The sequence below is a fragment of the Arachis stenosperma genome, chromosome 1 (genome assembly GCF_014773155.1).
Source record: "Arachis stenosperma cultivar V10309 chromosome 1, arast.V10309.gnm1.PFL2, whole genome shotgun sequence".
NCBI lineage: Eukaryota > Viridiplantae > Streptophyta > Magnoliopsida > Fabales > Fabaceae > Arachis > Arachis stenosperma.
Window position 1 is genome coordinate 82,911,565 of NC_080377.1, and position 18,225 is coordinate 82,929,789.

Consider the following 18,225-nt stretch of genomic DNA (forward strand, 5'->3'; position numbering starts at 1 on the left):
GGCTTAGTCAAGACAAACAGATAGAAAAAGAGAGATTGGGAAGCAGGAATACCAAAACCATTGCATAACAATTGGAAAATTTTTATGAAACCCCAGGAATTGGGGTAAAGTTGAGAGGGGGCAACATTACAGGACCATAATAAGTCGGTTTCAAATTGAGTAAAAGGAAGGGTAATACCCAGCGGACCGAAGAAAAAATCATAAACATAAAAGAAAGGGCGATCATCAACAACCCGAGTAGAAAAGCAGACTCTCTCATCAGAAGAGGGACGAATAAGCTCGTAGTTCTTCTCATCACTGGATTTACTACAAACACTATGAAACTGCCTAAGCTGCGCACAAAACTCAGAATCAACCAGAGAGACACACATAAGAACCATCGAGTCCACCCAATCGGCTATACCCTCAGGAACCTGGGAAGGCATCTCTACATTGTTATTTCGGGAAGACATGAGGCCAACTAAATCCTACAAAAAGAAAAGAAGAAAGGATTACTCAAAAACATCTCGGACAAGGGGCAAAACATCTCGACGGGCGAATACACAGAAAAGGAAAAACCCCAAGACTCAAACTAAAAGTCCCGGGGCATCCTTTGGAGGCAGTAACAAAGCAAGGAGAAAGACAAAACATAAACAAAATAGAAAGTCATATTCCTACAGTCTATCAGTAAGAAACAAACATACCGGGCAAAAAGAGTCAAAGATGCAACCTTTTTTCAGAATCAAACAAAATTATCATTCCAAAGCTTCAAAATCAAAAGCATTTCACAACATGCAAAAGCCCTAAAGGTATCAAGCAACGGGAAAAGCGAAAAAGATCATGCAAAAGACGAAGAAATTACGAGACGCACAATGATCAGGCATAGCAAAAAGCAGAAAAGATCCAAACTTTTCCCAACCAAGATAAAAACTTTCTCAAAACAGACACAAAAATGGCGTAGAGGGAGGAAGAAAGAAGAACCAAACCTGGGAAAACGAGAGAAAACTGCGAAGAAAAGCAGAGGAGCAGAAGGCAAAATCCAGAATCACCCCTTCTACCACGAAAAAGCGAAGTCACAAAGCAACGTCGCTAGGCTGAAACACAAAAACTACAGGCGGAGGCTTTAGAAAAGTCAAAAGGGAAAAGTTGAAAGTGAGAAAGTAAAGGGAGAAGTTACGAAGAAGAAGTAGAGAAACCGTTTCTGATCGAGAAATTCAAAATAAAAACAAGAGAAAATGCGGGCAATTAATGCCAATTAAATGCGGATATTAAAACCGCTTGCGTTCCCAAAAAAGCGCTGATATAAAAGCGCGCGCTTTTAGAGAAAAACGTTCTACATTCAAAAGCTACTACAAAAAGGAGTCGACAAAATGCTTGAGTTCGGTTTCACTAGAGAAGGACCGAAGTCAAGGACTCGACCTCGACAAAGAAGACCGAGCTCAAGCAGGGGCACTGCTCATATCCTGGGTCGAGCTATCCGACCTGGGATGATCGACGACAAAGCGACCGACCTCTTCAGGTCAAGCGGACCGACTTCTTTATAAAGAACTCGGCCGAGTCAACAAGACAGCCCAATAAAGGGCCCGGGTAGAGGAACACGACTCAAATCCTAAGGCAGCCCAAGCCTATAGAGATAAAGGCGGTTCTATTGAAGATACGATGACCTCAACTCAAAGATAAAAGATAAGATAAGATAACTAACTTGTCTTATCCAAAAGGTCACATCTCACCATTATAAATACACTGGAGCACCCAGGTATAACTCATACTCTGATTTTACTTAATACCTGCTTAATACCTTTGCTAACTTAAGTATTGGAGTCCCTTGCAGGTACCCCCACCCTCCGGGGACAAAGGAATCAGCACCACCACCAAGTCCAACAAGTCGGACACCGCAGCTCCGGCCGTCTCCCACTAGCCGGACACGTTAACACCGACCAGTACAGAAGATCTCATCCAAGATCGACCTCCAGTTTCAAGTAACCCTCAAAACAGTAACCATAGAGAGGAAGCAAGAAAAGCTTCTCTCAATGCAGAGTCAAACAAAGCCCCCACAGTCAAACTCTACGTTTGGTGTTGGGAGGCCACAACCAAACTCTAAGTTTGGTGTTGGGAGGCCCCAACAATGCTCTGAACATCTGTGAAGCTCCATGAGAGCTCACTGTCAAGCTATTGACATTAAAGAAGCGCTTATTGGGAGGCAACCCAATTTTATTTATCTATGTTATTTTCTTTTTTTAGGTTGATGATCATGTGGAGTCACAAAAATAACTGCAAAAATCAAAGCAAAATAAAAAATAGCATTAAAAATAGCACACCCTGGAGGAGAAACTTACTGGCGTTTATACCCAGTCTGGCACCATTCTGGGCGTTAAACGTCAGAAAGAAGCATCAGACTGGCGTTAAATGCCAGAAAGAAGCAACAAACTGGCGTTAAACGCCAGAAACAGGTTGCAGCTTGGCATTTAACGCCAGGAAAGGAATAAAACCTGGTATTTAACGCCAGAAACAAGCAGCAGTCTGGCGTTAAACGCCAGGATTGCACAATAGGGGCGTTTTGCACGCCTAAAAGGAGCAGGAATGAGAAATCCTTTACCCCTCAGGATCTGTGGACCCCACAAAATCCTCACCTACCCCACCTTTATCTCTATCTCCCTCCATTTCCTCCATTTTCTTCTTCTTCCCCTTCTTTCTTTCTTCTTTTAGTTGAGGACGAGCAAACCTTTTAAGTTTGGTGTGGTAAAAGCATTGCTTTTTGATAACCATTTATTGCACCTAAGGCCGGAAAAACCTCTAGAAAGAGGAAAGGAAAGGCAAAAGCTTCCACCTCCGAGTCATGGGAGATAGAAAGATTTATCTCAAAGGTCCATCAAGACCACTTCTATGAAGTTGTGGCCAAGAAAAGGTTGATCCCTATGCAATTTAGCTAGAATTGTCATAGAGGAAGACATCCTCATTGAAGAGGACAAGCCCATCACTAAAAAGAGGATGCTGCAAACAAGAGAGCCCACTCATGGACCTCAACAAGAGCATGAGGAATTCCCTCATCAAGAAATCCCTGAGATGCCTCAAGGAAGAGACATAGAGGAGCTTAGGCGTTCCATTGGACCTTCAAGAGGAGGAACTAGCCACCATCACTAAGGTGGACCCGTTCTTTGATTTCCTTGTTCTTATTTTTCTGTTTTTCGATTTTATGATTTATGTGTTATCTATGTTTGTGTCTTCATTACATGATCATTAGTGTCTAGTGTCTATGTCTTAAAGCTATGAATAATTCCATGAATCCTTCACCTCTCTTAAATGAAAAATGTGCCTAATTACAAAAGAACAAGAAGTACTTGGATTTCAAATTTTATCTTGAAATTAGTTTAATTATTTTGATGTGGTGGCAATACTTTTTGTTTTCTGAAGGAATGCTTAAACAATGCATATTTTTTATAGTGAAGTTTATGAATGTTAAAATTGTTGGCTCTTGAAAGAATGATGAACAAAGAGAAATGTTATTGATAATCTGAAAAATCATGAAATTGATTCTTGAAGCAAGAAAAAGCAATGAAAAAAATGGCGAAAATTAAAAGAAAGAAAAAAAAGCAGAAAAAGCCAATAGCCCTTTAAACCAAAAGGCAAGGGTAAAAAGGATCCAAGGCTTTGAGCATTAATGGATAGGAGGGCCCAAGGAAATAAAATCTAAGCCTAAGTGGCTAAATCAAGCTGTCCCTAACCATGTGCTTGTGTCATGAATGTCCAAGTGAAAAGCTTGAGACTGAGTGGTTAAAGTCGTGATCCAAACCAAAAGAGTGTGCTTAAGAACTCTGGACACCTCTAATTGGGGACTCTAGCAAAGCTGAGTCACAATATGAAAAGGTTCACCCAGTTATGTGTCTGTGGCATTTATGTATCCGGTGGTAATACTAGAAAACAAAGTGCTATCTAAATTATGAGTTTCTATAGACGCCAATCATTCTGAATTTCAAAGGATAAAGTGAAATGCCAAAACTGTTCAGAAGCAAAAAGCTACTAGCCCCGCTCATCTAATTGGGACTAAGTTTCACTAATATTGTGAGATTCATTGTATATTCTCTTCTTTTTATCCTATTTTTTTCAGTTGCTTGGGGACAAGCAACAATTTAAGTTTGGTGTTCTGATGAGCGGATAATTTATATGCTTTTTGGCATTGTTTTTACATAGTTTTTAGTATATTTTTATTATTTTTTAAGAAAAATTCACATTTCTGGACTTTACTATGATTTTGTGTGTTTTTCTATGATTTTAGGTATTTTCTGGCTGAAATTGAGGGACCTGAGCAAAAATCTGATTCAGAGGCTGAAAAAGGACTGCTGATGTTGTTGGATTCTGACTTTCCTGCACTCGAAATATATTTTTTGGAGCTACATAAGTCCAAATGGCACGCTCTCAATTGCGTTGGATATTAGACATCCAGGGCTTTCCAGCAATATATAATAGTTCATACTTTGCTCAAGTTTAGACGACGCAAACTGGCGTTCAACGCCAGCTTTCTGCCCTATTCTGGCGTTAAACGCCAGAAACAAGTTGCAAGCTAGAGTCAAACGCTAGAAACAAGTTACAAACTGGTGTTTAACTCCAAAGAAGGCCTCTAAACCTTGTCTGTGGTATTCTGAGTAGGATCTGGAATGGGATGACTGTGACGAGCTACAAACTTGCGACTGTAGGGCATGGTGACAGACGCAAAAGGATAGTAAATCCTATTCCTACACGATCGAGAACCAATAGCTGACTAGCCACACGATATCTGTTTTTCATCCGAGATGAGAAATCCGACAGTTGATTAGCCGTACATACAGCTTGCCGTAGAAAGGAGTATGAAGGATTGGATGAAGGCAATAGGAAAGCAGAGATTCAGAAGGAACAACGCATCTCCATACGCTTATCTGAAATTTCCACTAATGAATTACATAAGTATCTCTATCTTTATTTTATGCTTATTTATCTATTTTAATTATAAAAACTCCATAACCATTTGAATCCGCCTGACTGAGATTTACAAGGTGACCATAGCTTTCTTCAAGCCAACAATCTTTATGGGATCACAATTTGAACCCAGTGCACTTGCTGGTTAGTTGTGCGAAGTTGTGAAAAAAGAGTTGATATTACAATTGTGCGTACCAAGTTTTTGGCGCCATTGAGATCACAATTTCGTGTACCACCTGCCATAGAAGAAATCATTCGCAGTTGGAGTAGACAGTAAGACCGGATTAATCCAGAAGAACAAAGCATCTCCAAGCCTTAACCATCTTCTTATCATTGTTTTCACCATCAATTGAGTAACGTTTTATTTATTCTATTTTTATGCATTTTAAACAATCAACCAACCTTTCTATTCGCCTGACTAAGATCTACAAGATAACCATAACTTGCTTCAAATTACAATCCTCGTGGGATCGATCCTGACTCACTCTGGTATTACTTGGATGACCCATTGCACTTGCTGATTCAGTTGTGTGAAGTGTTACAATTTTTTTTCAATTTCACTAGGAGTGCATTGTTCTTTTATTTCGAAACCTGCAAAATTGAGATATAATGCACAAAAATATAATTACCTTTACTATCACTTAAATTAAAAATATAAATTTTTATTTAAATAAAAAATTTTATAGTTTTTATTATTCCTAGAAAAACAACTAAATCAATAAAACAGATTTCATTAAATAAGTTCATTAAACTAGAAGAAAGAGAATAAGAGAGGAACAAAAGAAAGAAGAAAGAAAACAAAAGTAAAGAAAAGCGAGAAGAGTGTTAATGTTGCAAGTGTGAGGAGTGTTGAAGTTAGTCACACATCAAAGAAAGCAAGGAAAAGTGAGGAGTTTATAAGATGAGAGACCCATTAACTTGACGCCTTAAGGTTTTGAGTTGGATGTGGTATCTTCTCATCTTATGTTCTCTCACTTGATTCCTCCTCGAATCTCTCCGGTTGTCGAGAGCTCCCCACGGTCGGCCCAACAAATGGTATCAGAGTCGAAGGTTTAATCGGTCTGGTTTAAGGAGTATTCAAGATGAAGCATCGAAAGTCTTCCTGGCAAAAGGTGGTCCGGGCGGCGTGTCCCACTGTGTTTTGCGGCGGTGTGATAGACGAATACTCGTGGTAGTGGAGGAACTAGAGGGAGTTGATGCTTGATGTGGAGGCTCACACTTGAGGGGGAGATTGTGTTAGTGTTGCAAGTGTGAGGAGTGTTGAAGTTAGTCCCACATCAAAGAAAGCAAGGAAGAGTGAGGAGTTTATAAGATGAGAGACCCATTAACTTGACGCCTTAAGGTTTTGAGTTGGATGTGGTGTCTTCTCATCTTATGTTCTCTCACTTGATTCCTCCCTGAATTTCCCTGGTTGTCGAGAGCTCCCCATGGTCGGTGATGAGCGGATAATTTATACGCTTTTTGGCATTGTTTTTACATAGTTTTTAGTAGGATTTAGTTATTTTTTAGTATATTTTTATTAGTTTTTAAGCAAAATTCACATTTCTAGACTTACTATGAGTTTGTGTATTTTTCTATGATTTTAGGTATTTTCTGGCTGAAATTGAGGGACTTGAGCAAAAATATGATTCAGAGGCTGAAGAAGGACTGATGATGCTATTGGATTCTGACCTCCCTGCACTCGAAATGAAATTTTTGGAGCTACAGAAGTCTAAATGGAGCGCTCTCAACTGTGTTTAGATGACACAATATATAATACTCCATACTTTGCCCGAGTTTAGATGACGCAAACTGGCGTTTAACGCCAGCTTTCTGCCCTATTCTGGCGTTAAACGCCAGAAACAAGTTGAAAAGCAGAGTTAAACGCCAGAAACAAGTTACAAACTGGCGTTCAACTCCAAGGAAGACCTCTACACGTGAAAGCTTCAATGCTCAGTCCAAGCACACACCAAGTGGGCCCGGAAGTGGATTTCTGCATCATTTACTCATTTCTGTAACTCTAGCAACTAGTCTAGTATAAAAAGGACTTTTTACTATTGTATGTTCATCTTTGGATTATCTTTTGATCCTTTGATCACGTTTTGGAGGCTGGTCTCTCGGCCATGCCTAGACCTTGTTCTTATGTATTTTCAACGGTGGAGTTTCTACACACCATAGATTAAGGTGTGGAGCTCTGCTGTTCCTCGAGTATTAATGCAATTACTACTGTTTTCTATTCAATTCATGCTTATTCTTATTCTAAGATGTCCACTCGCACTTCAACCTGATGAATATGATGATCTGTGACACTCGTCACCATTCTCACTCATGAATGCGTGCCTGAGAAACACTTCCGTTCTACCTGCGAAAGCTAGAGTGTGTATCTCTTGGATTCCTGGTCCACAACGCATGGTTGCCTCTCCTGACAACAGAGCCTTCCATTCCGTGAGAATAGAGTCTTCGTGGTATAAGCTAGAATCCATTGGCAGCATTCTTGATATCCGAAAAGTCTAAACCTTGTCTGTGGTATTCCGAGTAGGATCTGGGATGGGATGACTGTGACGAGCTTTAAACTCGTGACTGTAGGGCGTGGTGGCAGACACAAAAGGATAGTAAATCCTATTCCTACATGATCGAGAACCAACAGCTGATTAGCCATGCGGGAAACCTTAGAGGACTAATAAACCACTATTTTATGGTTTATCTTATGCTCAATTGAGTGGTTTTTATCAAATCTTCACCCACTTATTCATGTAAATTGCATGGTTTTACTATTCTTTCCTCATTTTATGATATATGTGAAAACATGTTTCCTATGCTTTAAAAATATAAAATTTAATCATCTCTTATTACCATTCGATGCCATGATATGTGTGTTAAGTGTTTTCAGAGATTACAGGATAGGAATGGCTCAGAGGATGGAAAGGAAGCATGCAAAAGAGGAAGGAATACAAGAAGTTGAAGAAATTGCTAAGCTGTCTAGCTTGACCTCTTCGCACTCAAACGGTAATAACTTGAGCTATAGAAGTCCAAATGATGCGGTTTTAGTTGCATTGGAAAGCTAACGTCTGGGGCTTCGATTTGATATATAATTTATCATAGTGGCCATACAGTTAGGCAACGTGAACGCGTGCTTTACGCGGACGCGTTGCAGTGACGAAAATCAGCGTGGCAGATTTCGTCTCCAGCGATTTCTGGGCTACTTCCGGCCCAGTTTCAAACCCAGAAAACACAGATTAAAGGCTGAAAAGTGGAGGAATGAAGGGAGACGACTCATAATTCACTTTTCATAATTTAGATGTAGTTTTTAGAGAGAGAGGTTCTCTCCTCTCTCTTAGGATTTAGGATTTAGGATTAGGATTCCTTTTATTAGAATTACGATTTCATCTTCTTCAATCACAGGTTCAATGTTCCCTTTATTTATTTTCTCAATTTAGTTTATGAACTCTTTATGTTTAGATTGATTTTCTTAATTAATACACCTTGAGGTATTTCAAACTTATGATTGCTTTCCTTAATTTATGTTATTGATGCTTAGTGTGTTTAATTGTGTGGTTTTATCAAGTCTTCACCCACTTATTCATATGATTTGCATGTATTTACAATTCCTTCCTGAAAATGTTCTATGATTGAAAACTTGCTTCCTAAAGATCTTTTAATTGTATATTTTTAGTCTTCTTTATACCATTCAATGCCATGATCTGTGTGTTAAGTGTTTCAGGCTTCATAGGGCAGGAATGGCTTAGAGAATGGAGAGGAAGCTTGCAAAGATGGAAGGAACACAAGAAATTGAGTAGACGACCAACGAAAAGTGACACGGGCGCATGGCTTACGCGACCGCGCGAAATGGAGGAAATCGCAGTGATGCGCTCGCGTGCCTAACGCGACCGCGTGGATTGGAAGTTGCACGAGTGACGCGAATGCGTGGACGACGCGCACGCGTGGCACGGAAAACGCTGAGTCACGCGAACGCGTGGATGTCGCGGTCGCGTGACGTGCGCGATCTGCAAAATTACAGAAGTCGCTGGCATAGAGTCTGGGCCGCGTTTTAACCCAGTTTTTCAAAAAATCATATCTTTTTCAAAATCTTATCTTATCTTTTTTTTTCAAAAATCATATCTTTTTCAAAAATATTTTCTTTTTGTTAGTTTTTGTTTTTATTTTTTCCTACTACTATGAACTCTCACCCCTTTGGCTATGAGTCTGGTTATAATTATGTTGTAGGAAGAGGAGATTATAATGACAACATACATTATGGTTGGAACAATCAAAGATGGGAGGAGTCACAAGGATTTGATCAACCCTCATGGCAACAACCACCTCCAATGGACTATCAACAACCATTCTGTGATACATATCAAGGCAATGGCTATGGTGAGCAGTCTTTTGATTATCAACAACCACCACCATATGCTTATGAACCCCCTTCTCAACATGACTTTGGACCACCATACTCACAAGCCCCTTTCCACCATTCACCTCTATATGACCCTAACCATCATCCACCATACCAACCACCTTATGAACCATATGAACCATATATAGAACCACCCCAATTCTAACCCAATTACTCCCAAGAACCACCACCTCCATATGCACCATATCCATGTCCATCAATCCAAGAGCCTTATAGTCCAACTTATGATACCCAAGCGGAACAAGAATCAAAGGATCGTCTCAAAGAAACAGTGGATCAATTTCATGCAACCCTTCATCAATTGGAGCAAGCGATAAATCAATTAGCTTTCCGACATTTGGACACTCAAGGAACCCCAATGGCTTCATGTGGACAATCTAATGAAGAACGTAGCATGAAGGAGATATTAGAAACTCCGGTGGACAGTAAGGAGCATGAATTTGTACTGGAACAAGTGGAGGAAGCCGGAATTATTGAAGAAGAAGAAGTGGTTGAAGACTTAGGAGATGCTGAACCTCCATTGGAAAGTCCATTCATAAAGCCTCCTTCCAAGATTCTTGAAAGTAATGTTGAGGTGGGTGTACAACCTCCAAGGCATGTCATGGTTGAAGACTTGGAAGAGGTTGATCAAGAGATGGAGACTAAAGAAGTAGAAGCACAGCCTCCCATGCCCTAGGTAAGCAATGAAGAAGATATTAAATTGGAAGAAAGCTACCAAGAAGAAGGGGTTGATATTGAAGAAGCTTGCAAAAAGGTGGAAGGTGTCAAGAAAGAACACACGGGAGTAAAGCCTGCAATTACCTTGCCAAAGTTGTTGGAGACACCTCCCCCTAAGTTGCCATCATCCTTCACAACATTCAAATGGGTAAAATTCATATCCCTTAGCTTTCTAATTCCACTTGAATATGGGCTACTGGAGACGGATGGTCGACTTAGAGCTCTTTGTGGCATTAAGAGTAAGAGGAAGATGGTTAGTGGTTGGAGTTGTCAAGCAAGGTTCAACATGGTTGTGTGCTCAAAGTTTAAATGCAAGGGTTGGTGTAAAGCTCAACTGAATGGGTCTAGGAAGTTGTTTGGCTGCTTTAGTGAGAATTCAGATTGCTTGCTACCCAGATGGAATCATGATGATCTACAAAAAAAAAACGGGTGCAAAAGCAAGGCTTGGGACCCCGGAATTCATTCCAACAATCAACACTCTTGGGGCCTTGTCACTTGCTTTAACTTGCTTGAAGGCTTTCTGTGCCTAGTTTGGGATCCCGGAGGCCATTGGAATTACAAACATTGGTGGGGATTCAAGGATCAGTACAAGCACAAGCCACCATGACAAGGAGTTCACCAAATGTCCAACTTAAGGACTTTAACTAAAAGTGCTAGGTGGGAGACAACCCACCATGATATGATCGTTCCTTTTTCAGTTTTAATTTCAGTCTATTTTGAGTTTTGATTGAACCTGGAATCATGCATAGCATTCATATTAGCATTGCATTCTGCATACTGCATTATTAAAACAAAAATTTTTCACGGGACGCGACAGCGTCGCCGACGCGTCCGCGTCGTATGTGTGTTGGGAAGAAAAGAAGATTGAATAGGGAGTTCAGCAAAAGCGTGGCTGAAGACATGCCTTTGGTATAAATTGATCCACGTGACCGTGTCGCTGATGCGTTCGCGTCATTTGCGAAAAATGCCTCCCACGCGTCCGCGTCACACACGCGAACGCGTGACTTGAAAATCGGCATAAAAAAGGGGTGTATGGCAGCAAGTTGTGATGGCGTGAAGCTGGAACCGTGCTAGAAGCACAAGCCTTACCACGCGAACGCGTACCCCACGCGAACGCGTGCCCCACGCGTCCGCGTCGTTTTGCAAATATGGCCATTCACACGATTGCGTCACCCACGCGAACGCGTCACCCAACAATAAGGGTTTAAAACAGAGAGTTGCGCGAATGCACGGCTGCACTCGCGCCAATCGCACAAATCAGGCCACGCGATCGCGTGACCCACGCGTCCGCGTCACCTGATAATTATCACACACCACGCGACCGCGTCACTCACGCGTCTACGTCACAAGTGGCGCGTGATGAGCGGATAATTTATACGCTTTTTGGCATTGTTTTTAGGTAGTTTTTAGTAAGTTCAAGCTACTTTTAGGGATGTTTTCATTAGTTTTTATGTTAAATTCACATTTCTGGACTTTACTATGAGTTTGTGTGTTTTTCTGTGATTTCAGGTAAATTCTGGCTGAAATTGAGGGATTTGAGCAAAACTCTGAAAGAGGCTGACAAAAGGACTGCTGATGCTGTTGGAATCTGACCTCCCTGCACTAAAAATGAATTTTCCGGAGCTACAGAACTCCAATTGGCGCTCTCTCAACGGCGTTGGAAAGTAGACATCCAGGGCTTTCCATCAATATATAATAGTCCATACTTTATTCGGAAATTGACGACGTAACTTGGCGTTGAACGCCAAGTTCATGCTGCTGTCTGGAGTTAAACGCCAGAAAAACGTCATGATCCGGAGTTGAACGCCCAAAACACGTCATAACTCGGAGTTCAACTCCAAGAGAAGCCTCAGCTCGTGGATTGAACAAGCTCAGCCCAAACATACACCAAGTGGGCCCCGGAAGTGGATTTATGCATCAATTACTTACTCATGTAAACCCTAGGAGCTAGTTTATTATAAATAGAACATTTAACTAATGTATTTGACATCTTTTGACCACTTTAAGTCTCTATTCATTCGGTCACTTGATCATGGAGAGGGCTGGCCATTCGGCCATGCCTGAACCTTATGCTTATGTATTTTCAACGGTGGAGTTTCTGCACACCATAGATTAAGGGTGTGGAGCTCTGCTGTACCTCAAGTATCAATGCAATTCTATCTTCTTTTATTCGGTCTCTATCTTATTCTTATTCCAAGATATTCATTCGTACCCAAGAACATGATGAATGTAATGAGTTAGATAACCCTCATTATTATTCTCACTTATGAACGCGCGTGATTGACAACCACTTTCGTTCTACATGCAACCGAGCTTGAATGTGTATCTCTTAGATTCCCCAACAGAATCTTCGTGGTATAAGCTAGATAGATGGTGGCATTTATGAGGATCCGGAAAGTCCAACCTTGTCTGTGGTGTTCCGAGTAGGATCCTGGGAATCCGGAAAGTCTCACCTTGTCTGTGGTATTCCGAGTAGGATTCCGGTAATGAATGACTGTGACGTGCTTCAAACTTGTAACCTGCTGGGCGTTAGTGACAGACGCAAAAGAATCAAGGGATTCTATTCCAGTAGGAGCGGGAACCAACCGGTGATTAGCCGTACTGTGACAGAGTGCGTGAGCATTAGTTTTCACTGCGAGGATGGGATGTAGCCATCAACCATGGGTGATGCCTCCAGACTGGTTAGCTGTGCGAGTGACAGCCGCATAGGATATTTCCCCGAAAGGATTGAAAGTAGCCACAGCTGATGGTGAACCCCTATACAAAGCTTGCCATGGAAAGGAGTAAGAAGGATTGAGTAGAAGCAGTGGGAGAGCAGGCGTCCTTGAGCCATACAGCATCTGCATATACTTAACTGATACCTCTACTAATGAATCTGCATAAGTATTTCTATCCTCTTTATTATTTAGTTTATTATTTATTTATTATTCCAATAATCACAATTACCCTTTAATTTCCCTAACTGAGATTTACAAGGTGACCATAGCTTGCTTCATACCAACAATCTCTGTGGATTCGACCCTTACTCACGTAAGGTATTACTTGGACGACCCAGTACACTTGCTGGTTAGTTGAACGGAGTTGTGAATTCAACCAGTGCCATAATTAGAACATTGATCACAAATGATACAAGAATTTTGATCACAATTTCGTCCACCAAGTTGTTGCGTGTCCCCAAGCAACTGAAAATCAAACAGGATAAAAAGAAGAGAATATACTATAAATTCAGAAATATCAATGAATATTAATTATAATTAGATGAGCGGGACTTGTAGCTTTTTGCTTCTGAACAGTTTTGGCATCTCACTTTTTCCTTTGAAGTTTAGAATGATTGGCTTCTCTAGGAACTTAGAATTTTGGATAGTGTTATTGACTTTCTTAGTTAAGCATGTTGATTCTTGAACATAGCTACTTTTGAGTTTTGGCCGTGGCCCTAAGCATTTTGTTTTCCAGTATTACCACCGGATACATAAAGGCCACAGACACATAACTGGGTGAACCTTTTCAGATTGTGACTCAGCTTTGCTAGAGTCCCCAGTTAGTGGTGTCCAGAGCTCTTAAGCACACTCTTTTGCTTTGGATCCTTTTTACCCTTGCCTTTTGGTTTTAAGGGCTATTGGCTTTTTCTACTGCTCCTTCTTTTTTTTTTCTCTTTTTTTTTCGCCATTTTTTTTTCAATTTTTTTTTCGCAAGCTTTCTTTTTCACTGCTTTTTCTTGCTTCAAGAATCAATTTCATGATTTTTCAGATCCTCAATAACATTTCTCTTTGTTCATCATTCTTTCAAGAGCCAACAATTTTAACATTCATAAACAACAAGATCAAAAGACATATGCACTGTTCAAGCATTCATTCAGAAAACAAAAAGTATTGTCACCACATCAATATAATTAAACTAAATTCAAGAGCTATTTTCGAAATTTATGTACTTCTTGTTCTTTTGAATTAAAACATTTTTCTTTTAAGAGAGGTGAAGGATTCATGGAATTATTCATAATCTTTAAGGCATAGTTACTACATACTAATGATCATGTAATAGATAAACATATATAAAAAAACGAAAAATAGGAAAAAAAAAATTTAGAACAAGGAATGAGTCCACCTGAGTGAGGGTGGCGCCTTCTTGAAGATCCAATGGTGCTTTTTTGAGCTCCTCTATGTCTCTTCCTTGCTTCTTTTGAATGATTCCTAGTAATTTTGGTGTTCCTCCCCTTAGTTGTTTCCAATATTTGTGTGGAGGACAACTTATTCCCTGAGGTATCTCAGGAATCTCTTGATTTGCAGCCACATGTTCTACCACTGAGCTATGATGGCTTATATTAGTCTTTCCATCTCCCATGACTTGGAGGTGGAAGCTTTTTGTCTTTCCTTTTTTTTTTTTGAGGTTTCTCTAAATTGTTGATTTTTAGTTTCTCTTGACTTCCTCTTCAGAGTCCTTTCAGGTTCAGGATCTGTTCCAATAAGAATGTTCTTGTCCTTGCTCCTGCTCATATAGGGAAGAAGAGAACAAGAAAAGAAAGAGGAATCATCTATGTCACAGTAAAGAGGTTCCTTATTGTTAGTAGAAGAAGAAAGGAATAAAAGTGGAGAATCCAATCACAATGGTGAGGATAGAAACAGTGATTGGAGATGAAGAGGGGTGAAGAAAATAAAAGAAATAGAAAGAGATGAGGTGGAGAGAAATTCGAAAATAATTTTGAAAAATGGGTTAGTGATTTTTGAAAATTAAAATTAAAATTTAAAACAATTAATTAATTAAAAAGAATTTTTGAAAAAGAGGGAGGTATTTTCGAAAATTAGAGAGGGAAAAGTAGTTAGGTGGTTTTGAAAAAGATAAGAAACAAACAAAAAGTTAATTAGTTAATTGAAAAAGATATTAAAATCAATTTTGAAAAGATAAGATTGAAATTAGTTTTGAAAAAGATTTGAATTTTAAAATCACAATTAATGACTTGACTCACAAGAAATCACAAGATATGATTCTAGAACTTAAAATTTGAATCTTTCTTAACAAGAAAGTAACAAACTTGAAATTTTTGAATCAAAACATTAATTTTTGATGCAATTTTCGAAAATATGATGTAAAGATAAGAAAAAGATTTTGAAAATATTTTGAAAAAGATTTTTTTTGAAATTTTCGAAAATAATAAAAAATGGAAAAGATATGATTTTTGAAAAAGATTTTAAAAAGATAAGATTTAAAAAGATAAGATATTTTTTTTGATTTTTGATTTTTTTTTTTTTTTTGATGAGGGAGAAAAACACTAAAAATACTCAATGCATGAAAAATTTTGGATCAAAACACATGATGCATGCAAGAACACTATGAATGTCAAGATGAACACCAAGAACACTTTGAAGATCATGATGAACATCAAGAACATATTTTTGAAAAATTTTCAAGAAAAGAAAACATGCAAGACACCAAACTTAGAAATTTTTCATGTTTAGACTCTATGAATGCAAGAATGCATATGAAAAACACCATACAACACAAAACAAGAAAATATGAAGATCAAACAAGAAAGTTCATCAAGAACAACTTGAAGATCATGATGAATGCTATGAATGCATGAATTTTTCGAAAATTTTATGCAAGAAAAAGATGAACATGCAATTGACACCAAACTTATGACTTGACAAAAGACTCAAACAAGAAACACAAAATATTTTTATTTTTATGATTTTTCTAATTTTTTGTATTTTATTTGATTTTTTTGAAAAAAACATATAAGAAAAGGAAAATAAGAAATTCAAAATTTTTAATATGAATTCCAGGAATCATGCAATGTTAGTCTAAAGCTCCGGTCCAGGAATTAGACATGGCTTAATAGCCAGCCAAGCTTTCAATGAAAGCTCCAGTCCAAAACACTAGACATGGCCAATGGCCAGCCAAGCCTTAAGTGACAAATCAAGCATACAGCAGTTGATATTTCATCCAACTTTATATACTTATTATTGGAAGCCTCAGTCCAAAAGAATTAGACATGGCTTTACAGCCAGCCAGGCTTCAACATTTTTCATGAAACTCTAGAATGCATATTAAAAAATTTTTTTGAATAATTTTCGAAAATAGGGAGAAGATTTTGAAAAGATTTTCGAAATTTTTTTTTTTAATAAAATAAAAATTACCTAATCTGAGCAACAAGATGAACCGTCAGTTGTCCATACTCGAACAATCCCCGGCAACGGCGCCAAAAACTTGGTGGACGAAATTGTGATTCATTCTTTTTCAACTCGAAACAATCCCCGGTAATGGCTCCAAAAACTTAGTTGTGCGGAGTTGTGAATTGAATTTTAGACACCGTGATATTGAGCACCAAGTTTTTGGAGCCATTACCGGGGATTGTTTCGAGTTGAAAAAGAATGAATCACAATTTCGTCCACCAGCGCGCAGCTTATCCAAATCAGATAAATATCTTATCTTTTCTTCCCTAAATCCTAATTTTTCTTTCCCTTCTTATTTCTTTCTTTCTCCTTTCTTACTTTCTTTTTCTTTTTCCATTGGTGTTAAAATTCTCTTCTTCAACTATTGCATCTTTTCTTGAATTATTCTGGTGCTTCATGACTTGTTTTATTCTGATTGGGTATTATTATTCATAAGTCAATGCTAATTTATATAATACTGATATTTCTTTTGCATTGATATGCACTTGCACTGTCTTTCATTGCCCACACTCTTCCCCATTGTTGTAAATTTTTGCACTCTTGATTTGCCATTGCTTCTACTGTTTTCTCACTTGCATGTTGTAGCTACCATGTAATTGAGACCATTATTTTTTGGCATTAACACCCATATTTTATTTGTTTTCTATCTTTGTTTTTGGGTTACTTTCCTTCTTTTTTCTCTTCTTTCAGGATGGCCACCGATAGGGGAAATGAAGAACTTCTATATGGGGAGACAGGCAAGTCAATCTGCACAATCTATAGAGAAAGGCATCAGTTGGAGCAACCCGTCCACTTGTACATCTTAGCATGCACCGAAGACGGTGTAATCTTTAAGTGTGGGGAGGTCGATACCGATCTCCACGGGTTAGTTATTCTCTTCTCAACACCAATATTCTATTTTCTTTGTTTGTTCATTGTTGCATTGCATAATAGATTGCATGTGTAATTGTTCGCATTTAAGTACTACTTGGTTGAAAAATAATAAGTTTCTTTTTAAGACCCTATTTTGAAAAATTTCACTAATTTAAATTAAAAAATTAAAATTTTCTATGTGTTAAATTTGTTTGAAGATTGTAAATTGGAACATGGTTTTTGAGCTAAAGAACACACAACCTGTGAGATTTTGAGCTTATTTATATGGTTACATTATTTAACCATAACTTTTTATTCTTGTGTGTTTTCTTCTCTATAACTGCAATCTATATTTTGTTCCATTCTATATGTCCATTATTTAGTATATTTACATGCTTACATATTTACATGGGATGATAAAAAAAGTAGGGAATTAAATTGAATAAGTTATTTGAAAATTTGGGAAGCATGCTCATGTGAAATCAAAATAATTAAATTACCATGTGCATTGATAAAAAAAATTTAAGTAATTAAATAAAGGGATACAAAAAAAATATTACCCCAAATGAAAAATAAAAAAAATCAATGCACATGGGACAAAATTCAAAAAATAAGTTTGATACATGAGCATGTAATGCAAAAGTGGAAAAAGTTTGGGTAGCTAGGTAAAGCATTTTAAATTATATAAAGTATGTATATGTTAGGTGAGATCTTAGACTAATCAAGGACTCACTTTGTTAGCTCACTTAGCCTTATATATATATATATATATATATATATATATATATATATATATATATATATATATATATCCTTATCTTTACCTCAGCCCCATTACAACCCTGAAAAGACCTCATGATGTTTGCATTGATATGCTAAATATTTGTTGATTGGGTAGATGAAGAACAAGGTTGAGAAATCATGACTAGGGAAGAGTAAAGTGATTGACCCTGGACACTTGAAAGTTAGAGTGATATACACTACCAGTAAGGGTTCAGTGCTTAATTCTATGTTCCCTGCTTTCATGAGCTATCTTCTTACAAGTTTACTTACTTTTTATTGTACGATTTGAATTAGTGGAATTTGGTTTGTATTTGTCTTGAATAACTTGTTTGCTTTTAACCAAGTAACATCTTAGCTTGTAGTTGCATTCACATTCATAGG